This window comes from Marmota marmota, unplaced genomic scaffold (genome assembly GCF_001458135.2).
Source record: "Marmota marmota marmota unplaced genomic scaffold, marMar, whole genome shotgun sequence".
Lineage (NCBI taxonomy): Eukaryota > Metazoa > Chordata > Mammalia > Rodentia > Sciuridae > Marmota > Marmota marmota.
The window spans coordinates 15,139,575-15,165,544 of NW_026000168.1; positions in this window are offsets into that span (position 1 = coordinate 15,139,575).

A 25,970-nucleotide genomic window follows, 5' to 3' on the forward strand; every position below is an offset into this window, starting at 1 on the left:
GCCTGGTAGGAGGAAGTTAGGTGGTGGGGGTGTACCTTGGGATATTGGGACCAAAGCCCCCTTCCAGTCTCTCTTTGCTTCCTGGCTGCTATGAGATGCACGGTCCTCTGCAATATGCTCCTGCCATGATGTCCTGTGCCAAAACAGGCCCAAGAACCATGGACTGAAACATTGAGCCAAAATAAACCTTTCCTCCTTATAAGTTGTTTGTCGGGTATTTTGTCACAGTGTCAGAAAGCTGACTAGCACAACTTGTGTTTCAAGTGAGGGTGAGACAATAACTGTACCAACCTCATATGTTTGTAATAATTCATCCATTTATGTATTCATTCATTCCACAAATGTTTATTAAACATCTGTGATATACTAGGCGTTGTTACAGGCTGTGGAGACACAGAAGGGAATGAGACAAAATTTCTGAGCTCATGAAGTTCACATTAGTGAGGAAATCAGATACTAAATAAATATGATAGCAGGCAGAGATGCGAAGCTAAAGAGAAAATATAAAACTGAATAAAGAATGATTGGGGTTATTTTAAACTCTAGCAAATTAAAGGAGATAATGCATACAAAGTGTTGCACATGCTGTACAACACATAATAAGCACTCAATAAATGTTTGCTAATAAAATATTCACTACTGTCCTTATTATACCCTTCTCTCCCCTACTCCCTCCCTTCTATCTGCTCATTAATTCAGCTAAGAAATATTTCTTGGTAACCTCCTCAATGCCAGGCCCTCTGCTGGGCTCTAGGGATACTTTGATGAGCAAAATGAATATCATTCTGACTTTCTTGGACTCATAGTCTGTGGAGAAGATGGTAAAAACACAGATTATAACACATTTGCATACTGAAATAAGCAGTCAGTGGGAAACTAAACTAGGCACTATGAGGGAAGAAATGGGCCTCTACACAGTTCCTTGCAATTCCACACAGATCTACAATTATTTTAAAACCAAAGTTAAAATGAGAATGGGGGGGTAAGCCATGGGCAGCCATTGATAGTTAATAAGTCAGGTGATCTGAACAGACCGGCAGTTTGAAAAGATCCTGTTGATTTCCTTGAGGATGTGAGGGGGGAAGCAGGTAGGAGGCCTGAGGATGATTCAGGGGAGAGAAGATGCTGGCTTGGACCCTGGTGTGGCAGTGGAGGTGGTGGGAAAGGGAAGGCATTGAGAGCTGTTGGGAGGTCTATGGTGACCAGTTATGGACTGGCTTGCTTGGAATGGAGGGAGGGACTGGCCCAGATTTGCAAAAATATCTCTGAGGTCAACAGGGAAGGTTTTCTCCATTGTAGGTTTCAGGTGGGGCATGGCCACCCAGAGCAGGGCTAAGAGCCCTTCTTGTCAAGCTGACAGAAGAAAGAGTAAACAGAACTCAAGCTCCACTTTCTGCACAAAGAGAGGGAACCTCCCGCTGGACACAGAAGAGCTGGGTTCATGGAACTCCCAAAGAAGAGAGGAGGGGTACGCACCTGGGGGCCCTTGAGCATCCCAAGCCTGAAGAGGACCCTCAAGTCCTGAAAAAATGCCCAGATACACAGCAGAGCCATCACCTGGGTCCTGAAATATCTCAGAGGACTCTGGGAGAAATGCCAGAAGGCTGGAGGCAGAGAGATCTTGTCTTGATTTTCAAATGAAAGAAGTGACATTCTGGAAATTACATCCCCAGGCACTTGACTGATGGCCATTACTGTGATGGGAGGGACCAATGTGGGTGTGAGTGGCTGCCCCATGCTGGGTCCCACCCAGGCACTGCAGGTGGACAGTGTTGGACCCTCAAAGGTGACAGAGCTCAGAGTCGCACAGAGCTGTGTGGTACACTAAGGGCGAGGCTGCGGGGAGGGTCTATCGGCTCAAGAACACCTTGGAGAGCTTCACAGAGGAGGTGGATCAAAGTTGGATATGCACTGTAAAGCCTCAATTATTTCTTGAGTGTGGTACCTGCAAATGAATAGCTGGGCTACCAATGGTCCACAGAAACAGGCTCCCATCCACACAGGAGGCTGGTAGAAAATAAAAGCACCTCCAATCAGTGGGGTTTTTAAACACATGGTGCTGAGACAAACAGGTAGACAAGTATCTTTCCTCTGTTGAGGAAAGATAGATAGGTTTTGATCTATATTATATGCCACATCCTACACCAAATTGCTCAAGTGGATCACAATTTCAATTTAATCGCAAAAATATGAGACTATAAAGATCCAAAACAGAGTGTGGGCAGACTCCTTTAAATCTTAGCAGTCAGACCTTTCTAGCCCTCAAAATCCAAAGGGCAGAAAAGATAAAAGTGATGAGTTTAACAAGATTAAAAAAAAAATCTTAAAATTGTATGGGGCCATCAAAAACCAAACAAAGTATCAGGAGCAAAGTCATAACAATGCAAATGACAGACTGGGAGAAAGGAATATCACAAAAAGTTTAATATGAATAGTTTCTAGAAATCAAGATAGAAGAGACCAGCAATCTAATAAAAATGGACAAAGGAGATGAAAAAGTAGTCCATATGTTTAAGAACCCAAAAGGTTCTTAAAAACCTTTTGGGTTCTTAAACATATGTAAAGCTCAACCTCACACATCAGAGAAACATATTTAAAATGATACTGGTCATACTAGTAAGGCATGGGGAATCAGGCACTCTCACATGCTGCTGGTGGGAGCGTACATCAGCATGGCTCTACGGAAGGAACTTTGTGATACCTGTCAAAATTACAAATGCAGCACTCTGACCCAGCAATCCCACTTGGAGAGGTTTGTTTTATGGTTACGCCACCCCATGCATGGAATATGTTATTCCTGCGGTATTGTCTGGGATAGCAAAAGTGCTGGAAACACCCCAAGTGTCTGTCAGCTGGAGACACAGTAAATAAAGGCTGGTCAGCTCACACAATGGAATACACTGCTGCTGTACAAAGAACAAGGAAGCTCTGAATTCAGCGATCAGGAAAGAGCACAAGCTACATGGCTATGTGAGAAAATGCAAAACTCTGTCTCTCCGTATATTTAGCAGTCTGCCTTTTTAAAAAATGGCTTTACTGAAATACAATTTGCATACCATAAAGTTCACTCACTTAAAGTGACAAATTCAATGGCTTTTAGCATTTTTACAAAGTTGCAACCATAATCTAATCTTATAACATTCTCATCATCCCCAAAAGAAACCTTAGTTACAAGAAGTACGGGGAGGATAAGAAAACACACACATGCACACACACAAAGGCATCCACATAAACATGGCTGTACACACACCACATGTATTTGCATGTGTTTATGTAAGGAAACCGTAGAAGCACATGAGTTACTACCACAAGTACCATGGGAAATTGTACTGTATGTGAACAGACTGGTGGGAATTGAGCCAGACAAGCCAGATGGGGCCAGATTATTTAAGGCCTTATGTACCTGACCAAGGAGGTTTTTACCCATTAGAGTCTTGTGCTGTCCAACAGAACTTTCTGTGAGGAAGAAAATATTCTGAATCTCTGTTTGTCCTATGGTAGCCACTAGCCACATGTGGTTGTTGAGCCCTTGTAATGTGGCTTGTGTGACTGAGGAACTGCATGTAAAACTGTATTTAACTTTAATTAATTTACCTCTAAATAGCCATCTGTGGCTAGTGGCTACTGTACTGGACAGTGCAGCCTAGGCCATAGGGAGCCACAGAAGGTTTTTGCAGGTGAAGAGGGACATTGCCAAATTTTAGTTTGAGGAATTATGTGAGAGATAGAGTCCAGAGGGGCCGAAAGATGTTGGGTTGTTTGGTTGTTGCAACAGCAATGTTTTGTGAGGCATTATGGGGGAGGGTGGCCACTAATCCAGATTAAAGGCCCAGAGATGAACGAGAATGTTCTTGAGAAACTTCTGGAAGGGAATAAGAATGAGATTGTAGATGGTCAAGGTAAGGGAAGAGGTGAAGATGACTCTGAAGTCCAGTGTGAGTGGCTAAGGGGACCAGAAGAACATGACGCAGGGCTTCTGGGGACAGTGGATTTGCTGTAAGTGAGAGTACTGATAAGCTCGGAGTGAAGAACATTTCCTGAGGACACCTACTTAAGAATATATAACACAGACTCCTTACAGGGACTGCCACCTCCCCACACTCATCTTCTTCCACTCCTGCAGCCTCACCCAGCTCTGGTCATGATGCCTCCTTACTCTTCCCCCAACAAACCAAAGTTGCTCCCACCTCAGAGACTTTGCACTGGCTGCTAGGAACACTCTTTCTTTGTACTTGCTGTGCCTGGGACACCCTTCCCCTAGGTCTTCACATGGCTGATGTCTTTGTTTTATTCAGATCTGAGCTCACATATCCTCTTCTCATAATAGCTATCCCTGACCACTTTTTCTGAAGCTGCCTTCTGTACCTTGCAACCTTATTTTTTCTGTAGTCCCTTATCTCTCACTTAGGTCTTGACTTGTTCTCTTCTTCATCCTGTAAAGAGGGGACTTTATCTTTTTGGTCCATGTTAGTATCCTTACCACTTATCACAGGGCCCGGCATAGAGGAGGGTTTGGAGGAGAGTTGGTGAGCAATGAATAAGGCCAAAGGAAGGGAAGGTGGAGAGAGATTCCTACTCCCAGTTTTTTCCCAGAGAATGTTCCAGAGACCTGGAGAGGGGAGGTGCTGTGGCCATCATGGTGACCAGTATCTGTGCTGAGGACATAGGTTCCAGATGGGAAAGACCCAGGGGGCAGGGCTTGACTGACATCAACAATGATCAGCCACTAACAGTGGCTGCTGCTCCCTGCTGAAGGAGATGTCACGTGACCAGAGTGAAGATGCAGCCCCATCAGAATCCTCAAGGAAGAGAGGCCACTGTAGCCCTTTGGCTGCATCTATTGAGTACATCATCCAGTGACAATGTGGGGATAAATAGGGAGCCCTGGTCCTGCCACCTCTTGACCCTGCTTTCCTTCCTGATTCTGCCTCTGGAAGCTGTGGGACTGAGAATCCTCCATGTTCTCATCTGAAACTCTGGGAATCCTTCTTATTTTTCACAATTGTCTTTAGTAGTACAGGTACAAATATAAAAGGCATGACACACAGTAGGACTGCAATATTTGTCATTAATTGGGAACCCCTATGGCTTATGGGGCCTCATCACTGAATAAAAAACGTAGCAGAGAGTCCAGCACAGAAGGGATGAACACAGTTAGCTTGGAAATGACAGGGCGTAGTCAGAGACAATCCTCAACATCGTCATTATAATAATAATGGCAATTACAGAGCACTGTGGCGCCAGGCACTTTGGAGTGATTTGCTTTCACCAGCTTATCAAATCCTCAAACAGCCTCTGAGGTAGGTCCCATTCACAGATGAGGAAACTGAGACAGAGAGATTAAGAAACCTGCCCAGGACCGCACAGCCTCTACATGGCAGAACCGTCCTGACAGTCCGTGGCCTGCATGAGCTCAGCCCAGACTTCCCCCTGGCTCTGAGGAGATACATCCTTCACATACGGGGCCCAAGTCTACCTGTGAGCCAGAGAACTACCATGATGAGGCCGCACATCAGCCATCTGGCAGTCTGTCCCATGTTTGTTGGTCAGGAACCGGGATACCAGGCAGGTGACTGAGCCAGGATTTAGAATCAGCTGCTTTAGGAGAAGCCAAGATGCCAGGCCTCGGAACGGAAAGGCTGGATGGGTGGACAGGCTGCCTGACTTCTGAACCTCGGTTTTTCACAACTGCAGGTAAATGGTGTCTGCCGTGCAGGGCTGCTGCCAGCACTCATGAGCTGTCCATGGGCAGCACTAAGCACACAGTAGGGCTCCATGAAGTCCAGTCCCTCCCCCTCAGGAACAAAGCCAAGTGTGTGGAGATGGCCTCGGGGTGCTAGAGACTGGAGGGGCAGTGGAAGCGAGACTGGAATGGGGCCAGAGCCCAAGCACCAGCAGGTCAGGGTCCAGAGTTCAAGGCTGTGCCCAGGGTTAGAGGGGAGGCTGTCATGAAGAATGGAGACCCCAGATTTCAACACCCTGGTCATGACAACATAAAAATCAGGCATCCGCGTGGACAGTGAGAAGGAAAGCTAGAGAATAAAGATAGTTTTGCATCATGTATCACATCTTTTGAAAATGCTACACATTTATTAGTTAAAGGGATGATCACGATAGCCTCTGTCCTTCTGGTCTTTTCCTTCTATTTTCTGCCCAATATGTGTGCCTTTATGTCAACTGAGCAGGGACCACAACCAAGTCTCCTCAGTGTGAGAGCCCCCAGGAGCCAGTCTTGTATGCCTTCTGACTTGCACGGTGGCATCTGAGGTGTGGTCCAGCATGGCGGACCTCAGAAGCTTGGACACAGACTCCAGGAACCCCTGGATGGCTTCAGGCTCCTGTGGATTGTGCTCCTATTTGGGGAGCTCCTTGTCAGGGCCAGGCCCTTTGCTGGGTAGAAGGAGACTCAGACCAGAGACCCCCTTCCTATCCTTGCAGAGTTCTATGGCCTGGGTTCCTTACCTTACCCTTAGGGTACTTGGGAAGGTGCTGTTGAGACGAGCTGGAGTCCAGTCTGAGATACAAGTTGAGAACATCCTGGGGGAGGGTGTGTGCATGGTGCCTGTGTATGTGTGTCTTAGTCCGTCTGGGCTGCTAGGACAAGACACCACAGACCCGGTGGCTTGCAAACAGCAGAAATGTATTGCTTACAGTTCTGGAGGCTGAAGTCCAAGATCAAGGTGCCAACAGATTCAGTGTCTGATGAGAACCCACTTCCTGTGTCATGGCCGTCTTTGGCCACACGATGGAAGGGGGAAGGGAGGCCTCTTTTATAAGGACTAGACCCATTCATGAGGGAATCCATCTCCATGAGCAAATCAAATACCAAAGGACCCTTCCTCCTATGACCACTGTGAGGGTTAAGATTTCAACAGAGGAATTCTGGGAGGACATAAGCATTCGGTCTGCAGCACTGTGTTAATGTTTGTGTGTTTGTGTTTGTGTGTGTGTGTGTGTGCGCATGTGCACGTGTGCTCAGATGCTTGTCGTGGATGCAATGGAAGGAAGGGTGTGCCTGGGAGCAGGTACAGCAGGAGCAAAGGCAGTGAGGTGGGAAGCAGAATGGTACATGGAGGTTTCTAGAAGAAACTCAGCTTTCTGGAGTTCAAAGTGGCAAGTGTGAGGGGAGATGAGATGGAATGAGTAACAGAGGTCAGAATGCCGCAGGCCTCAGGAAACCACGTGATGAGGCTGGATTCCACCCAGAGGTGGCCGGGAGCCGTGCAGGAGCTCACAGGGTCTGATGTGATCAGATTGGCAGAGGGGCTTCTCTGGGAGAGCTTCTGCTACCCTGCACCCTCCTCCGCAATGAATACTTGTGGCCCCAGGACCAAAGTCCTGTCATCTAGGTTTCCACACTCCCCCAGCAGTGGCTGCCACCCAGTGCAGCACAACCTGAAAAGTCCTGACGTTCAAAGCTTCAGGTTCCATGAAACAAATCAGTGACCTACTTTTTATGTGCTGAGTGAGAAATGTGATAAAACAGATGCTCCTGAAGATTGTCCCAGGGAAGACAAACGGGGCGGAACTGGGGCATATAAGTGCCAGGGCCAGGCAGGCGGACATGGAACCAACAGAAGAGTGAACTTTCTCATGGTCAGAACGGCCCAGTGACAAGATGGGCTTCCTGGAGCAGTGAGCCTGTCAAGCTGTCTCCCTTGACCTTCCAACAGGCCTGGGCTGGGTGGTTGTCTGCTAAGGCTAGCGGACCAAGACTTCCACAAATTGGGATAACCGTATTCAGAACAGAGCCTCTTAAAAGTTTGCTGAGAGCAGATGAAGACCTGTGAACAATCTCCGATCCATTGGTTAGAAGTAGCTTGTTGAAAACTGAGCTTGTTTTTTTATCTCCTTTCTTTTTGTTTAGCTCCCTACTATAAATATTTATTATCCCCTCTGGGATTCAACTACACCAAAAAAGAAGTTGATGGGGGGAAAAAAAGAACTCTGAATAATGAGTTCTCTGCAGGGTGGAGAAAATGTTCATTTTAAAAATAACTTGAGAGTGCAGAGAGAGATAGTCCTCATTTCTTCAAGATGAGGCAAAACCTAAATGACTCTCTGAAGTGTCCAAGGGATTTTTGTGAGAGGTAGCCAATAAATTGAGCCTTGTTGATTTATTTATTTGTTTGTTTTGATGTGGAAATGGAGCCCGGGGCCTGGCACATGCAAAGCATCCAATCTACCATTGAGCTTCCCACTAGCCCAAACTGAGCACCATTTAGAAGACACCTTCTTTCACCTCTGATTCTGATCATAAAAGTAGCTGTTTTTCCCAGTGTGGTGACTTGTTCCTGTGACCATCTGAATATGGCAGATACTTGTGTCTCTCTGGTCACCACTGTGTCTTTTTTTCCTACCTAACATCCTTCCTTGTCATGGACATCTTTTGGCTCTCTGTGCCCATGGGCATCTGGACCACAATGAGGAAAGTGCTGGGGTTGGTGATAAAAGACACACTTGCACTCAAGTCCTGGCCTTGTTCCTAGCTTGCTATGTGAACTTGAGCAAGTGTTTGACTACACTGAGCCCCAGTTTCCTCATCTGCCACCCGGAATTAATAATTTCTACCTCCCTGAAGTGTGGGGCAAAGAGTAGGAGCGAAGTGTTGCAAAGTCCCTCAGGCAGTGACTGGTGCCCAGGCTGCTCAGTAGGACTGAGCTACATTCTAAAGGGATGTGTCCAATGCATGGGACAGCCGTTAGGGGGTTCCAAATAGTTCAGACATGCCCCCGCCCCTCCCTGTCTCAACTTGGGGCCACCTGAATTGCTCTGGCCCATGGACTGGGAGCTGGGGAATGTATGTCATTTCTAAGGGGATGCAGGCAAGAACCAACAACTGTCCCCAAGTCTCCCCTCCTGGTCACAGACACGTGCAATTCCATAAGTTGTGATGATCAAACCCAGAGGTCCCTGAGTGACCAAATGCAGAAGAGACTGCAAGAGCAAGAAATGCATGTTTTGTATACAAAGCCACAGAGATTTCAGGGGTTTGTCCACTCCATTAATTAAAAAAAAAACAACAGATAAAATCCATAACAAATACGTATTTTTAAAAAATAATACTTACCAAGCAGTAACTAAACATGTGCAATCAAGCATCAATCAACAATAGGGATATGCTCTAAGAAATGCGTCATTAGGTGATTCTGTCACTGTGCACACTTGTTAAGAGTGTATTTACACAAACCTAGATGGTCTAGCCTACTACATGTGCACACTACCTATGGCTGCTCCTGGGGCCATGCAATGAACAGAAGAACTCAAGATTAGATCAAGCACAGGAGAAAATAATACCAGGAAACAGTAAACACAAGATGTATGAGACTATTGCCAGAAGAACGCACGAAGCACAGTTTTATAGTCAACTTTCGTTTTATAAGTAGAAGCAGTGCATTCTAAAATAATGATTACGAAGTATGGTATAGCAAATATATAAATCAATAGCATAGTTGTTTTGCCATTAAGTATTATGTACGGTATGTAATTGTACACACTCCACTGTTATACAACTGGCAGTAGGTTTATTTGCCCAGCATCACCACAAACTCATGAGCAATGTTGTATTACCAATGTTACAATGGCTACAGTGTTGCTAGGCCATAGGAATTTTTTTCAGCTCCATTATAATCTCATAGGATCACCGTTGTAGGAGGGTGCATGACTTGCATTTACCAAATGTTGGGCTAGGTGCCAAGGATACAACAGCGACCAAGGCAGATGCAGAGCAGAATGGTATGTGCAGCGAGGGAGACAGGGTCTAAGGTGGGCACATGAGGAGAAAACAAGGCAGGCCACCTGTCCCTTGCAGATCCTACATGTTGCACAGGTCTTGAGAGCACAACTCTATGTGCCTTGCTTTTGGGTACAGTAAAGTTTGAGAACCAGTGATCCAGAGGAAGAAATGGAAGGGAAGTCTGTACACAGGGGCCTGGGTGTTCTCAGTTTTTGAGTTGAAGCTCATGAGCTCCGGCCTGTCCCCATGTTCACAGAAGTGTTATAGCTGGGCTCCCCCTAACATATGAGTAGATAGGTAGAACTAGGATGAGACAGGTTCAAAAGTTGACCTCTAGTTGTACATGATGTAGAATCACACTGCTTGTGCAGTCATATATGTCCACAGGGTAATATATGACTCCCGATTCATTCTCCTATCCTTTCTATCCCCAAGCCCCCTCCCTTCCCTTCACTCCCCTCTGCCTAGTCCAAAGTACCTCTATTCTTCTCTAGCCCCTTCCACTTATTGTGAATTAGCATTCACATATCAAAGAAAACACTGGGCTTTTGGTTTGGGGGGGATTGGCTTATTTCGCTTACCATGATATTCTCCAGCTCCAAAGTGCATTCTATTGTCATATACAACTAATTAGAACACAAATTGACCTTCAAATTACATTTAAAAAATATAATCAGCTGGTGTAGTAGCACATGTCTGTAAGGCTGAGACAGGGAGGATCACGAGTTCAAAACCAGCCTCAGCAAAAGCAAGATGCTAAGCAACTCAATGAGACCCTGTCTCTAAATAAAATACAAAATAAGGCTGGGGAGGTGGCTCAGTAATTGAGTACCCCTGAGTTCAATCCCCGGTACCCCACCAAAAAAAATGTAATTGTGGACCTCCCTGTCTGCTATCATGGGGATCATGGCATGGCGGTCGCCTACAGGAGAGGTGGGAGTTTATTTGGGATATTTCCTTCCAGTGCCTTTTCTTTGTGGGACTGGTTGAATGATATGATCTTTTCCATTGCAATGGTGCCCTCATGTACCCAGTGACCACTTTTCTGAGAGCCCACCATGTGCTGAGCCTTTCCTGGATATTAAGGGACACAGAGGAAGGTACATCTCTGAGACCCAGAAGCCCAAAGTCAGCAGCTTAGAGATGAGCTTGGCACTAATGGACATCCCCTTATGCACTACTTGTGAACCTAAAAGCATACAGATGGCCCCATACAATTTTTATTTGATGTAAAGAGTTCAACAACAAAGCTCTGTGCTTGCCTCATGCTTGCTTCTGAGACTGAAGTCTCCATCCTGTGAGTGAGAAGCAGAAACTTGAAAAAGTACACAACCACTTGGAAACCCAAATGGCACATCTCTTAATTCCTAATCCAGGCTTCTTTCCAACCTACAAAGAGGGAAATAAAATCTCAAATGCACCTAAAGAGAGATTAGGACAGGCTCTGTGCACCCCCTCCAATGTTGATGTGTCCTATTTATCCAAAGGAATGGCCAAACCAAATCTTAGCAAATGGAATCACATCTCTGCCTCAGCATTGTGCTCCAAAGTGCTGAGGAGGCCATATTCTTTCCCAAGCATCCCAGAAGCACTGGAATGTAAGGTACTATTTGCAGCCTGACCCATGAATCATTTAGAGCCTGAGATCCAGCTTGGAGAGTGACTGGGCGTCCACTCATCCATCCTCACAAAGCACAACCCAGATCGATGTTCGCCTCAGAGCCTAAATCGGAAACGCAGTCAGGCCATTGGGCAGGCCATTATTGGGAGCAGCGGAAAGTGGAAAGATTCAGAGATTGCAAGTTCTGGATGGGGGCCAACACTGGATGGTAACGCCTGATAATAGTGCCCTGTATGTGTGAAGCATTCCCAAGGTTACAATGCTCCTTCATGCCTATTATCTGGAGAATCCTCCCTGCAAACCCCAACAGGGGTGAATCCACCAACTGCATTTATAGACGAGGCTGCCTATATGGCCACTGGTCAGGCCCCCAAAACAGGCATTTAGCTCCCAACGGCCGCCCTGCCCACTGATTTATGCCACTGCTGCCTGCAGGATGGTCACAGAGACCTTCCTTGCACCTGTGTCCCATTGCTTTTATCCCCAGGTCACTTATGGAACCATGATGTTTCCTGCATCCTACGAGGGGCTGTTGATGCGCACGCCATGTGTCTGGGGAGCAGCCCATCCTCCTTTCTCCCATCCTTCCCTGCTCTTCCAACTTCCTTAGCAGAAGCCCATAAGCCCTGCAGAGTGGGCATTAGAGAGAAAGGTGGGAAGAGACCTGGGAGGTAATTTGGGACAAAAGCAAGAGTGCAGGGGAGAGGTGCCAAGGAGTGTACTCTGGGCCATGGATGGGTAACAGAAGTTTGGGTCTAGTTGTGCCTTGGGAAGCCAGTGGCCATACTACAGGGGCTGGGTTGGAAGGGAACAGACTGTAGGTGACAGGAGGACAGTGGGGTAGTAAGAGGCAGGGCAGTCAGCCAGGGTGGGGTACCTGGAAGATGGAAGGTCAGACAGGGCTGTGGACTGGAGCTAGAAAAAAACACTTAAGAGGCATTGTTGTCTGGCTGGTTGGAACTGAGCAGGATGAAGAAGCTGACCATCACACCAACCTCAGCGCCAGCAAACAAAAAGGAAAAACCTTGTGTAAAAAGAAATGCTTCTCCCATGGCACGTTTACAGAGTGTCTACTCAATGTTAGGCATAGTGGTTCTGAGCTACAGACCCCTGGAGAGCAATTATTTCACACCCAACACCATATAAGTATCACTGAACTCAGAGAATGACAGAGCTTAACTCTAGCCTGCACAGCAAAGGGAGTCAGATGCAGACCTCTCAAGGCTCCCTTCTCAACACTTGTCTGGTGTGGAAGAATCCACACTGAAAGCATTTTGGGGTCTTGGATCCAGCTGGTCTTGGATCCAGCTTAGCATCTAAGGCAAGACCCTGCATTTACAGGCAAGCTTAGTGCCACTGCTCTGATTTTTGGGTGCAGGATGGCTTTGCTTGGATGCTTCTGAGATTAATCCCCCTCACACAGGACACTGGCCTGTGGGGACCCTGTTCTTCCTAACCAGTGAAAAATAACAATCCTGTGAAAAACAAAAGAGAAACAGGAAGAGTAAAGCAGGTTACATCGCTATACCAGACCTTAAACTATTCTACAGAGCAATAGTAACAAAAACAGCACCAAAACAGACTGGTAGACCAATGGTACGGAATAGAGGACACAGAGACTAACCCACAAAATTACAATTATCTTATATTATACAAAGGTGCCAAAAACATGCAATGGAGAAAAGATAGCATCTTCAACAAATGGTGATGGGAAAACTGGAAATACATATGCAACAAAATGAAATTAAAACCCTATCTCACCATACACACAACTTAACTCAAAATGGATCAGGGACCTAGGAATTAAACCAAAGACTCTGTGTCTAATAGAAGAAAAAGTAGGCCCTAATCTTCATCATGTGGGATTAGGCCCCAACTTCCTTAATAAGACTCCTATAGCACAAGAATTAAAACCAAGAATCAATAAATGGGATGGCATCATTTATTAAAAAGTTTCTTCTCAGCAAAAGAAACAATCTGTATGATGAACAGAGAGCCCTCATCCTGGGAGCAAATTTTTACCACTCACACATCAGATAGAGCACTAATCTCTAGGATATATAAAGAACTCAAAAAGCTAAGCATCAAAAACAAACAAACAAACAAAACAAATAACCCAATCAACAAATGGGCCAAGGACCTAAACAGACACTTCTCAGAAGAGGATATACAACCAATCAACAAATATATGGAAAAATGCTCATCATCTCTAGCAATCAGAGAAATGCAAGTCAAAACTAAGCTATCATCTCACTCCAGTCAGAATGGCAGCTATTATAAAGACAAACAACAATAAGTGTTGGAGAGGATGTGGGGAAAAAGGTACACTCATACATTGCTGGTGGGACTGCAAATTGGTACAGCTAATATGGAAAGCAGTATGGAGATTCCCTGGATATCTGGGAATGGAACCACCATTTGACCCAGCTATCCCTCTCCTCGGATTATACCCAAAGGACTTAAAAACAGCATACTACAGGGACACAGCCACATCAATGTTTATAGCAGCACAATTCACAATAGCTAAACTGTGGAGCCAATCTAGATGCCCTTCAGTGGATAAATGGATAAAAAAATGTGACATTTGTGGAATTTTACTCAGCATTAAAAGAGAATAAAATCATGGCATTTTCAGGTAAATAGATGGTGTTGGAGAAGATAATGCTAAGTGAAGTTAGCCAATCCCAAAAAAACAAATGCCAAATTTTTTTCTCTGATATAAGGAGGCTGACTCATAGTGGGGTAGGGAGGGGGAGCATGGGAAGAATAGATGAACTCTAGATAGGGAAGGGGGGTGGGATGGAAAGGGAGGGGGCAGGGGGTTAGCAAGGGCGGTGGAATATGATGGACACCATTAACTAAAGTACATGTACAAAGACTCTAATTGTGTGTCAACATACTTTATATATAAACAGATATAAAAAATTGTGGTATATATACATATGTGTAATAAGAATTGTAATAAAAAAGTACATGTATAAAGGCATGAATTGGCATGAACATACTCTATATTCAAAGATATGAAAAACTGTACTTTATATGTGTAATAAGAACTGTAATGCATTCTGTTGTCATGTATTGTAAAAAAATAAAATCAATAAAACTAAAAAAAAAAATTAAAATGTCCTATCCTGTGGGCCTTTTGAGGCAGAAAAAACAATCCAAAATCAACATATCAGCAGGATGATGATCTCTCTGGAGTCAATAGAGGATGATTCTTTCTTCCGTCTTCTAGCTTCCATTGGTTTGCAGGAAATTCCTAGCATTCCTTGGCTTGCACCTGCAGCACTTTGATCTCTGCCTTCAATGACACATGGCTTTCTCCCATCATGTGCCCATGTCTCTATGACTCCTGTTACCTTCCTACAAGGACACCAGTCTTATTGAATTCAAGGCCTAGCCTACTCCAGTATGATCTCATATTTATTAATTACATCCATAATGACCCTATTTCCAAATAATATCACATTCTGAGGTACAGAAGCTTTAGGACCTCAACATATCTTTTGAGAGAACATAATTCAACTCATAAAATATGCCAAGATGAGGCTGGGCATGGTGGTACATGCCTGTAATCCCAGCCACTTGAAAGGCTGAGGCAGGAGGATCACAAGTTCAATGCCAGATTGAACAATTTAACAAGACCTTCAGAAACTTAGTGAAATTCTGTCTCAAAAAATAAAAAGGACTGGAAATGTATCTAGTGATAAAATGCCCCCTGTGTTCAATCAACAGAACTCAAAGCAAACAAATAAACAAATGCCAAGAACCAGAGTCCTGGGAAGAGAAAAAGAGAGGGGTGACATGTAAGGCCAGCCTTAGTTCAGGAACAAGGCTGACGCCCAGTTCTCAGAAGAGACCACATGATCAGGGTAAATGCAGCAAGAAACTCCACACAAGGGTCTGTCCTCTACTGGTAACAGGAAATGTGAGGTGACGATGATGATGATCTCTGTCAATTACCGTACTGTTAAATGCTTTACATAATCTCAATTAATCCTAATAATAACCCTATGAGTTAGATAGTAGGACTACTGACATTTTATAAACAAGGACACAGAGGTCCAGAAAGATTAGCAACTTAAAAAAAAAAAAAAGCTAACTGGATATTAGAAGGATGGGATGTGGTGATGGGCAATGAAACATTAGAACATGTATACTATAAACTTGTAGGAATTAAGAGATCCATCAGTTCATTTGGGCCATTAGAGCAAACAACCAATGATCAGATAGCTTACACAAACAAACATTTATTTCTCAGTTACAGAGGCTGGGAAGTCTAAGATCAAGGGACTGGTAAATTCAGCATCTAGTGGGGGCCCATAAATGGCTTCTTTCTTGCCATGTCCTTATATAATAGAAAGTGTCAAAGAGTTCTCTGGAATCTCTCTCTCTCTAAACAGCATGAATCTCATTCATAAGAGCTCCACCCTTATGACTTAACCATCACCCAATATCATCACATTGCAAATTATGATTTCAGCACATGTTCATAACAGTGGTTTTAGAAAAAAATAAAGGCAAAAATTCCTATGAAATGGAATAGAGCTTAACAAAAAGAGCCAGATCAACCATACAATCACACAGGGAGGAAATGGATCCAGATCCCTACCTCACACCATATGCAAAAACTGATTTCAAATGGACTTTAGATCTAAATACGAAAGATATAACAAAGCAGTGTTATTCACAGTAGTCCCATAGCAGTAGCAACTTAAATGTCCATCAATAGTAAAATATAAATTATCATATATTCATACAACAATAAAAAGGGACAAATTACTACTATGCACAACATGAATATATGTCACAATCAGAATGTTAAACAAAAAAAGTTAGAAAAAAACAACATATACTACATGATTCTATATATATAAAGTTCATACAGGCAAATCTGATACCATTAGAAGTCAGGATATTGATTATTTTGGGGGAGGAAAAGGAGGATAATGAATGACAGATGCAAGGGAAGTTTTCTGGGATCATCCTGGTAAAGGTGGTCACAGAGGCATGTCCACTGTGATAAATTATCAAGTACTTCCTTATTACTTGTGTACTTTTCCATATGTATATTACAATTAAGTTATTTATCTTTAAAATTACCAATTGAGAAATTATCTGCAACAAAGTAACAAAGGATAGGGTAATAGCTTTAAATATAAAGCAAATAAAAAACCCTCTAAGCAAACACTAAGGTAACTCCTCTAAAGAAAAAAATTAGCAAAGGAGATGTGAACAACTGGTAAAACAGACATTATAAATGGCTTTGTATGTACCAGAAAAAAAATCTTTACCCCAGATAATAATGAAGCAAGTTAAACATTTAAAATAATGTCATGATTTATATTCATACCAGCCACAGTGAAAGGACTTTGTAATACACAGGGCATTTAGTACACTGCTTAGAAGGTCACTTCCTCATTAGCGGAGCCAAATTAGGTCTAGAGTAAAGGATATTCTGCCCCCACATAGTAAAGTTTAAAAGCAAGCCTCACAAGTATCAAACTGTATTCTAGTGATTTAGCTGCATCTCAGATCAAAGTTCAAAATACTCAAAGAATTCCATCACCATTTTATCTAACAAAAAAATTCACAATAAAAAAATTAAAATTATCTGGTAAGCAAATAAGCAGAAAAATGTGACCCTGCTGTGGTTTAAATATGTTTTATTCCCTTAAACTCATGTAGAAACTTAATCTCTAAAGTCAAATGTTAATGGCATTAAGAGAGTGAAAACTGAATTTGGCCATGTTGTATGGAGGTGAGAGCTTTGCAAAGTAACAATTAGATGTTAGGATGGGACTCCCATGAGTGAACCCTAGTAGCTTTATAATAGAGGCCACACATGGATAGAAGTACATATGTACTCCCAAGACAATGTGATACAGGCAAGGGAGACCCTTCCCAGAGCCTATACCATGCAGTTTAGATGTCCAGTCTCCAAAACTATGAGCCAAAATATTTAGTCTATTCTCTTTATGAAGTATCCTGCCTCAAGTATTTCATTACAGCAATAAAAGCTGTCTAACACAGATCCATAAAGAGCAGAACACTTGCCCAATTGAAAAACACTCACAAATTATGCAGATGATAAAATTAGTAGAATGACATTAAAGAAACTATTCAACAAATACTGTATGTGTTCAAGAAAGTAATGGAAGCATAGGCATATATAGCAGAGATATAAAAAGTCCCAAATCAGACAAATAGAGATTAAAAGTGGAATGTCTGGGATATACAGAGGATTAAGGCTAAGTTAGGTCCAGCAGGAAAAAAAATATTAATGAGCTTCAGGAATACCAATAGAAACTATCCAAATGAAACACGGAGGGAAAGAGAAGGAGGAAAAGGAGGAATAGAAGAGGAGAAGGGGAAGTAGCGGGGAAGGGGAAAAGGAGAAGGAAGAGCAATCTGTGAACTGTGGAATAAGGAACCTAATGTTCATAAAACTGGAGTTCCCAGAAAAGTGGGAAAAAGGGATGAGAGGGGCCAATAAATATTATATCCAAAGAAATAATGGCCAAATATTTTAAAAATGTGATGAAAACTATAAATACATAGACCCAAGAAACTCAACCAAGTCCAAACACTAGAAAAAAATCACAAAGCTACATTATAACCACACTGGTTAATAACTATCGACAGAAAATCTTAAAACAACCAGTGAAAAGGCATAGATCAGATAGAGAATCCAGGAAAAGAGAAGACTAACAGGCAACTTTTCACTGGAAACAATCAACACCAGAAGAAAGTAGATCATTTTCAAAGGATTGAAAGAATATTGACAACCTAGAATTCTATACATAGTGAAAATATCTTTCAAAGAAAAAAGAAAATAAACAAAAGGTGTTAATGAAGATGTGGAGAAATTGGAAACGTAATACGTCGTTAGTGAAACTGGAAGATGATGTGATTACTAGGGAACCAGTGTGACAGTTCTTCAAAAGGGTAAACAGAGCCATGCATGATTCAGCAATCTACCCCCAGGCAGAAGAGAGTCCAAGAAAATAGAAAACAAATTTCCATACAACATTTGGTTGATGGTTCTTACACTCCATAATACTGATTATAATATTTAAGGCATAGAATGTAAATCCTAAAATAACACTAAAAATTAGGTAATAAGATAAAAGGGAGATGAAATAGAGTCATAAAACCATCCTCAGTTGGTCCAGAAAACCAGATAAAGAGGAAAAGAATAGACAGAACAACTAGAAAGCAAATAATAAGATGAGAGATTTAAACTAAATTATACCAATAATCACATTATATTTAAATGGTATAAATACCCTAGTTAAAAGGCACATGTTGTTAAATTGGATATTTAAAAAAATACTAGACCCAAATCTATGCTGTCTAGAAAAAAACCACTTTGACTATAAAGATAACAATAGGTTATAAGGAAAAGTACAGTAAAGAAAAGGATATACCGTCAGATATTAATCTAAAGAAAAATTGGGATGGGTCTATTAATAGCATGATGTGAAGAAGGATTCCCTGGGGGTAAGTTGGTTAAAATGTGGATTCTGGGTTCTACTTGGGGATGGGACAATCCCACAGGGCTAGTATGCTGTGGGCTCTGAATAGCAGGCTGAGGAGCTGGTGTGGACTTTAACATATGGTCAATTCACAGAAGGGTTTGGAATACACTGTGTGGATTTCCTGGGTTGTGCTGCAGAATGGAGACAGACCCAGTGAGGTGCCCAGACATGGGGTAATGGAGGCCCCAGACCATTGTAGTGGCCATTAAAGATATAGTTATGGTCTTGAGAAACCACAGAGGTGAGATTGAAAGATAGAAACCGAGAACAGAATTTGTGCCATAGGAACTCAGAGACAGGTCCATGCCTAGAAATGGGAATATAAAGAGAAGCGAGGAGAGACAGGTTAGAGGAAGGAAGCTGATCCATTTAGAATTTACTATGCATCTATTATATGACAAGCCCTGAGCTAGTGGCACCACAGAGAGGTTAGAGATAAGGAAGGTTCAGATCCAAATATACAGAAGCAAAATGAGTCTGCATGACCAGGATCTGTATTATCCTAACCTGCATCACCAATCTCTTAGAATGCTGTGGAAGACAGCATTTCCCAGACTTCTTTAGCCATTTGAAGGACAGAAGTATAGCAGTGGTTATCAATTACTGAATCTTACTGCAGGCCAGATACTTTACCTGTAACACACTCTCACTTTGCCATACATGTTAAAGATGTGAAGCACTCCCCACCTTAAAAAAAAAAAATCTCAACTGCAAGTATGTCTCGTTCTTACAAATGTCCATCATTGCTACTGATAAGGTTGGAAGGCAGGGAATCAATGTCAAGTCCTGCTGCAAGGAATGAGATAGGACTTCCCACAGGTATAGAGTTATACCACAAGTGAGCTCAATCAAGTTAGGGTCTCTAACTCAGCTCTACCCTCTGACAGATACAAGAACCCCCTTCGTCAATTTCCTAGACTGCTGGCTACATGGTTGTGCTGGTATAACATAAAAAGAATAGCAGCCAACAAAGCAAGCTGAAGATGAATTCTACTTTACCTTTAAGAAAAATTTCCTTCATTTCTTCCCTTATGAGACTGTAGGACTATTACACCCATTTTATAGATATAGAAAGGCTTATGGACTTGCCAAAGGAAACACTACTAGTAAATGGTAAGATCTGAACCTAGGTCAATGTGACTGCAGAGCCCAGCCTGTGTAGTGTGGCTTCCTGGGGTTAGGAGTTAGAGGGACAGTGTTTGCAAAATGCTTCTGTACAGGATAATGAAACTATTGTCCCTTTAAATAGATTACCCAGGGGCAGTAATACAAGATGAACCTGGAATATTTTGTGCCAGAAAATAAAGAGATGTTCAAAGAATATTGGGACATGTAAGAAAGGCATGCAAGATGGCTGGAGAGACTCAGACTGGCCAAATCTGGAACAATGTATCAAATAATGGATCATAACCCATTAAATAAAATTGGAATCCACAACTCCTTACAGGACACATACATATATAAGTTAATACAGAGAAGAGAGAGCTTTTCCTTATGTGGGATTGCTGACTGATAAATGGAGAAGAAATGACAGAATCAGACAGCCCACTGTTTGTTAGCCATCTTGATACAGACTGTCCCTGACTTACGATGGTACAACTTAGATTTTTCAGCTTTATGATGGTGGGCAGGCATAAACATACAATCACTGTTTTCAACTTATAGTACAGTATTCAATGAATTGCATGAGATTCTCAAACTTTATTATAGAATAGTCTTTATATTATGTGGTTTTGCCCAATTGGAGGCTAACATAAGTGTTCTGAGCAGGTATAAGGTAGACTGTGCTGCGCTATGATGTTTGGTAGGTTAGGTGTTTAACTGCATTTTCATTTTACAGGATTTTCAACTATGGGCTTATCTGGATATAACCCCATCATAGGTCGAGGAGCAACTATACTTGATTCAGACAAAATCCTCTAAAACCGGTAGATGGAAGTATTATGAGGAATGGAATATTCACATTATTCCAAAGTATCTACCCCACAGAATACTTTCTGATGACAAAGGGGAAAAGAGTAACTTTGCTGTAGAGAAATCTAGCAGGTACTACACTCTAAGTGATCAAAGCAAAAGTGACTAGTAATAGAACAAAGAGAAATTTGGTGCTGCCTGAGGATGCTATGAGAAGAACATAACACGATTTCTGTTCCTACCAAAAATAGGCAACCTGAATCCAATAATGAAGACATAGCAGCCAAACCACAGTTGAGGGACATTCTGCACCATATGTGGTTCATAATCTTCAAAGTGTCAAGGTCGTGCAAGTCTATGGAAGACTAAGGATCTGTTCCAGAAGGAAGAATCCTAAGGATACGTGACAATGAAACACAGTACATGGTCTAGAACTAGACCCCTAGCACTGAGGGCATCTTTGGGATAGTTGGTGAAGCATGGAAGGGCTCTGACCATTAGATAATTATAATGTACTGATGCCAATCCTGATTTGGGTGCTTGTGGTTATGAAGAAAATGCCCTTGTTTGTAAAGAACACACACGAAGTATTTGGAGTGATGGGGTATTGGGTTAATAGCTTACTCTCACATGACTGGAGTGGAAGAGCTATTTGCACCACAGCTGTGAATTTCTCCAAATCTGAAATTATTCAAAAGGGGAACAAAAGCAAAGCTTCTTTGAGAAACAAAGATGTTTCCCATGGAAAGGAGAAGAGAACTTTCTGGAGTGCCAAAAGCTTCCTTTGTCATCCCATGCAGGGACTACTGAGGCTCCTGGGCATTCCTCCCACGACAGAAACCACTGCCTCCACCAGTGGCCAAAGGTGTCAGGAGGCACCTGGCCACAAACATCCCAGGAAAAGGTCCAGTAGATCCAGAGATCTGGGCTGCAGCCACCTCTGCGTACACACCTGCAGCAACTCAGAGCTCATCATGTTACTGTAAGTTGATTTTCATACTAGCCCATTCTAGTTCTTGTAACCTGTAACTTCTTGCTAAAAGAAGGCTGATCTTTCTGATCTAATCATCAGGTCAATTTTATCCTTAGGTGTCTCCTTCCCTCAACCTCCCAACGCCGGGTTTGGCAGTGAGGGCACCCCCTTGTGTCCAAAGGGCAGGTGCAGCTGCCTCAAGCCAAGATGCTTCCAGGATAGAGGCATCTCTTCCCTCAACCCAAACACAGTTCTCCTTGAACCAGTCAACTCACTCACTCCCGTTCATTTAGGCATTTGTTCTTCATTTCATTCATTCATTTGTTCAAGTGGCCACTGCATACCATGTACTGAGCTTTACTCTGGAAGTAAAAGGATGGATCATTCTCAGGCTTTAGCACCCAGTTCTCAGTCTGATGGAGGGTCAGACTTACTGTGCCCCCTAAAATTAAGTGCAAGGAATCTGGGAGCACCCATAATAATCTACAAGTATTCTAGGAAAAAAATGATCATAATTCATCTCCCTTTTATTCCCTGTTGCTGCCAGCATGGATTTCTCCAAAGCTCTGCCCTCTGCCCTTGAGCCCAGGGCCTTCTGCCCTTGCCTGCAGGGTATCCTCCTCTGTCTGTACCTGGCTGACCTAGGGATGCTCTCCCAGGGCCCTACAACTGGCCACAGAGGCATCACTGCTCAGTGGGTCCCTCCAGGCAGACTTGATAAGCAGTTTCCTCTGCTCATATGGTTATTGATGACAGTGATGGATAATAGTAGTTCCATCTAGTGAGTGCTTAGCTCTTCCAGGAGCTGTGCTAAGAACTGTATGTTACACCATCTAATCCCTGCAACTGCCCATGGATGTGGATTCTGACATTATACCCATTTTACAGCAGAGAAAACTAAGGCTCAGTGAAGTTAAGCAGAGTAGATCTCACCAGTGACCTCCAGTCACTCAGTGTACAACTTCTTGTGATCTGTACCACATTCCGCATCCTCCCCACAGTTCGCCCACTTAAGATCCCCACTCTCGCCAAAGATCAGCTCTGGATCCCATCTCTGGGCAGGTTCTAGAAGGCCTGGCTCTATAAAGACCTTCTAATATTTAACTGCTGTTAGCTATTGTCCTAGTCCATGTTGTGCTGTTATAGTAGAACACCTGAGAGTGGATAATTTACAAACAATAGAAGTTTATCTGGTTCCTGGTTCTGGAGGCTGGGAAGTGCAGGGGCATGGTACCAGCTTATGGCAAGGGCCTTCCTGCTGCATCATCCCACAGCAGAAGGTGGAAGGGCAAATGAGTGTATGAGACAGAGAGAAAGGGGGCCAAACTCATATCAAGAACCCACTCCCATGCTAATGACATGAATTGATTCATGGGGCATGACCTCATGTCCAAATCACCTCTTAAAGGGTCTACCTCTTCAAATAAATTTCAACATGGGTTTTGGAGGGGACCTTCCAACCACAGCACACATCTCACCTCCCTTTAGGAGATTGTTGTGTGCAGGGGTCTGGGACTTCCCCAAAACACAAAGCTAGGCAAGACCTCTGTATATTCTGGGGATGGTGACATTTCCATTACCCTAAACTCCTAAGTATCCTGTCCTTAGATACTCATTGAATATCAGTTTGCTTAAAGGAATTCGCTTCCTGTTTTAACACCTGACAGTGGTCTAATGCAATCAGAACTGTTATTTCCAATGCTGGGACTGATTTTGTTTTTGATATCTGGCTAGAATCCTCAGACCATGCCCCATGGGATACTGAGCTGCCACCGGAGGGCAATGGTGTACACTTTGCTGGTGCTGGTGTGTCAGACATAGTTATGTGCCTTGTATCGTTGATTTCTTATGGAGTTCACTTGACAGATAAAGTAGAGTTTGAGAGCTGAGGACCTCCAGTGCCTGGGGCACACTCAGGTCCACTCCTCAGGACTCTTGTTCCCCTAAAACTCTCTGCTCATTCTATCTCCAGGCCTTGCCTGTATGCTTTTTCTCTAGACTCTTTAGTAGGTTGGTTCCTTCTCATCTTCAGGTCTTCACTCAATGTCACCTCCTCTGACCAGTCTCCCTACCCTGTATCACCACCCTCTGTCCCACCATCTTGCCCAGCATGATACTGACTGTGCTCTGCAGCCCTCCTTAACTTACGTGCTTGCTTGTTCATTGACCTTATGTCTTACAAGCACATAAGCTCCCCAAGAACAGAGACTCTATCATTGGTGTCCCTGGAACGAAGCCTGACCCATTGTAACTTGTCTTAGTCCATTTTCTGTTACTAGAACAGAATCCCCAAGATTGGGTAATTTACACAGAAAAGAAATTTAGATTTTATAGTACTGGAGGCTGGAAAGTCCAAGATCAAGGGTCTGCAAGTGATGAGGACTGTCTTGCTGGGTGGGACTCTTGCAGAGTCTGGAAGTGACACAGGGCATCGTATGATGAGAAAGATCAAGTGTGCCAGAGAACACTCATTTTTATAACAAAGCCACTCTATCTATGGCCCATTAATCTCTGGATCCATGAAGGCAGAGCCCTCATGACCCAATCACCTCCCAAAGGTCCCACCTGCAAATACCATTAACGTATAACTTTGGGGATTAAGTTTCCAACACATGAATTCTGGGGAAAAACCTTCAAGCCACAGCACAGATGCTCAGTACATATTTGTTACGTGAGTTAACTCCTCCTCCATCAGGTCCACTTTTCCCATTCCCTCCTCACCCTTCTCCTTACCACCACTATAGTTACAACTGTAATACAGGGAACTCTGCCAGGTGTTGAGACATCCTATAGTGCAGTCTTTCTAGTCCACACTGTCAGACTCCCTCACACACACACACTCATTTTAATGCAGATGGTAATAAAGTCTGTCATCAGAGCTGCATTAAATGTTCCCCAAGGTTTATATCATCTCAGTTTAGAGATGTTGGAACAGACACTCAGGTGGGTTAAGTGACTTGCACAAGCTCACATAGCAACTAAATGGCAGATCTGGGATCTGAACCCTCAATGATCCCCGAGCCCCTTCTTTGCTAATGTCTTTTTTAGTGCATAGTTTTCACATGCATCAAACTTGAGAGTGCATTAGAGTCATCTGGAATGCTCATGAAAACACAGATTACTAGGCTGCACCCCCATGTTTCTGATTTGGTTGGCCTGGGGTGGGACTTGAGAATTTGCATCTCTAGCAAGTTCCCAGGGCAGGCTGGGCTGTTGGCCTCATGTCTCAAAAACCACTGCCTAAAAACATGTATATCAGCTCAAACATGGAACTCTGTCAATAGTTTCAGGAGGGTCACAGACCTCTTGTCACCTCTTCAGGCAATTTGGCAATGGGAGAGAGTCCGGGCACCTCAACTTAAGAACAACCATTTAAAGAAACAATGAAAGTCTGACCTATCACAACCCCAGGCCCAGAATTCTGTTCAGTGCGTTTTCCTTTAAGTGAGGGACACCTAAGTCTCCATCCCTATTCCCTCTGCAAGTCTATAATAAAGTTAATTATCTGACCTTGAAACTTACTTGTGGCTGACACTCCATGGAAAGGGCCTCAGCGTGCCTTACCGACACAAATGATAAATATAGAGCCCGGAGCAATTTCTCTTGGAGATTTCGTGTCAGTATTTTAATAATCATTGAGCAGAGCCTTGGGAGCCAATTACAAAACTAGGACAGGTTTTTTTTTTTTTTCTCTAAAACTATTTGGTTCCAAATTGTGAAAACTTGTGGGTGTCTGATACTGACAGGTCCAGAAGGGTTTTGACATAGTTTCCCCCAAGCATGATTGATGCATAGAGTCCAAAATTTTGTTCCAGTTAAGCAGAGGCCAGGATGCTCCCCAAGTCCTGCCTCCCACCTTAGCCTCCCTTCGAAGCAGTCTCAAAAAACCTCACTAAACCTAAGTTACCCTAGGATTTGAACCTGAAGGTTGGAAGCCTGCCCGATGGTGAGCCACGGGTGCTGGGAGCCCTCAGACTTCACTGTCCTTGCTCTCTCTCTGCATATCCAGAGCTGGGGAACCCAGCCAACTCACTCGACTGCAGGGGCCAAGATATGGGGAAGCTCTTGGGCTGTGAAGAAGGCCAGGCCTCCTGGGGACAGTCTCAGAGTCCAGGACCCTTGGGAGTTTGCCTGGCTTCCCCCTTCCCACTGGTGATTTCCTGACTTCAGGTGCACAGCTGGCAC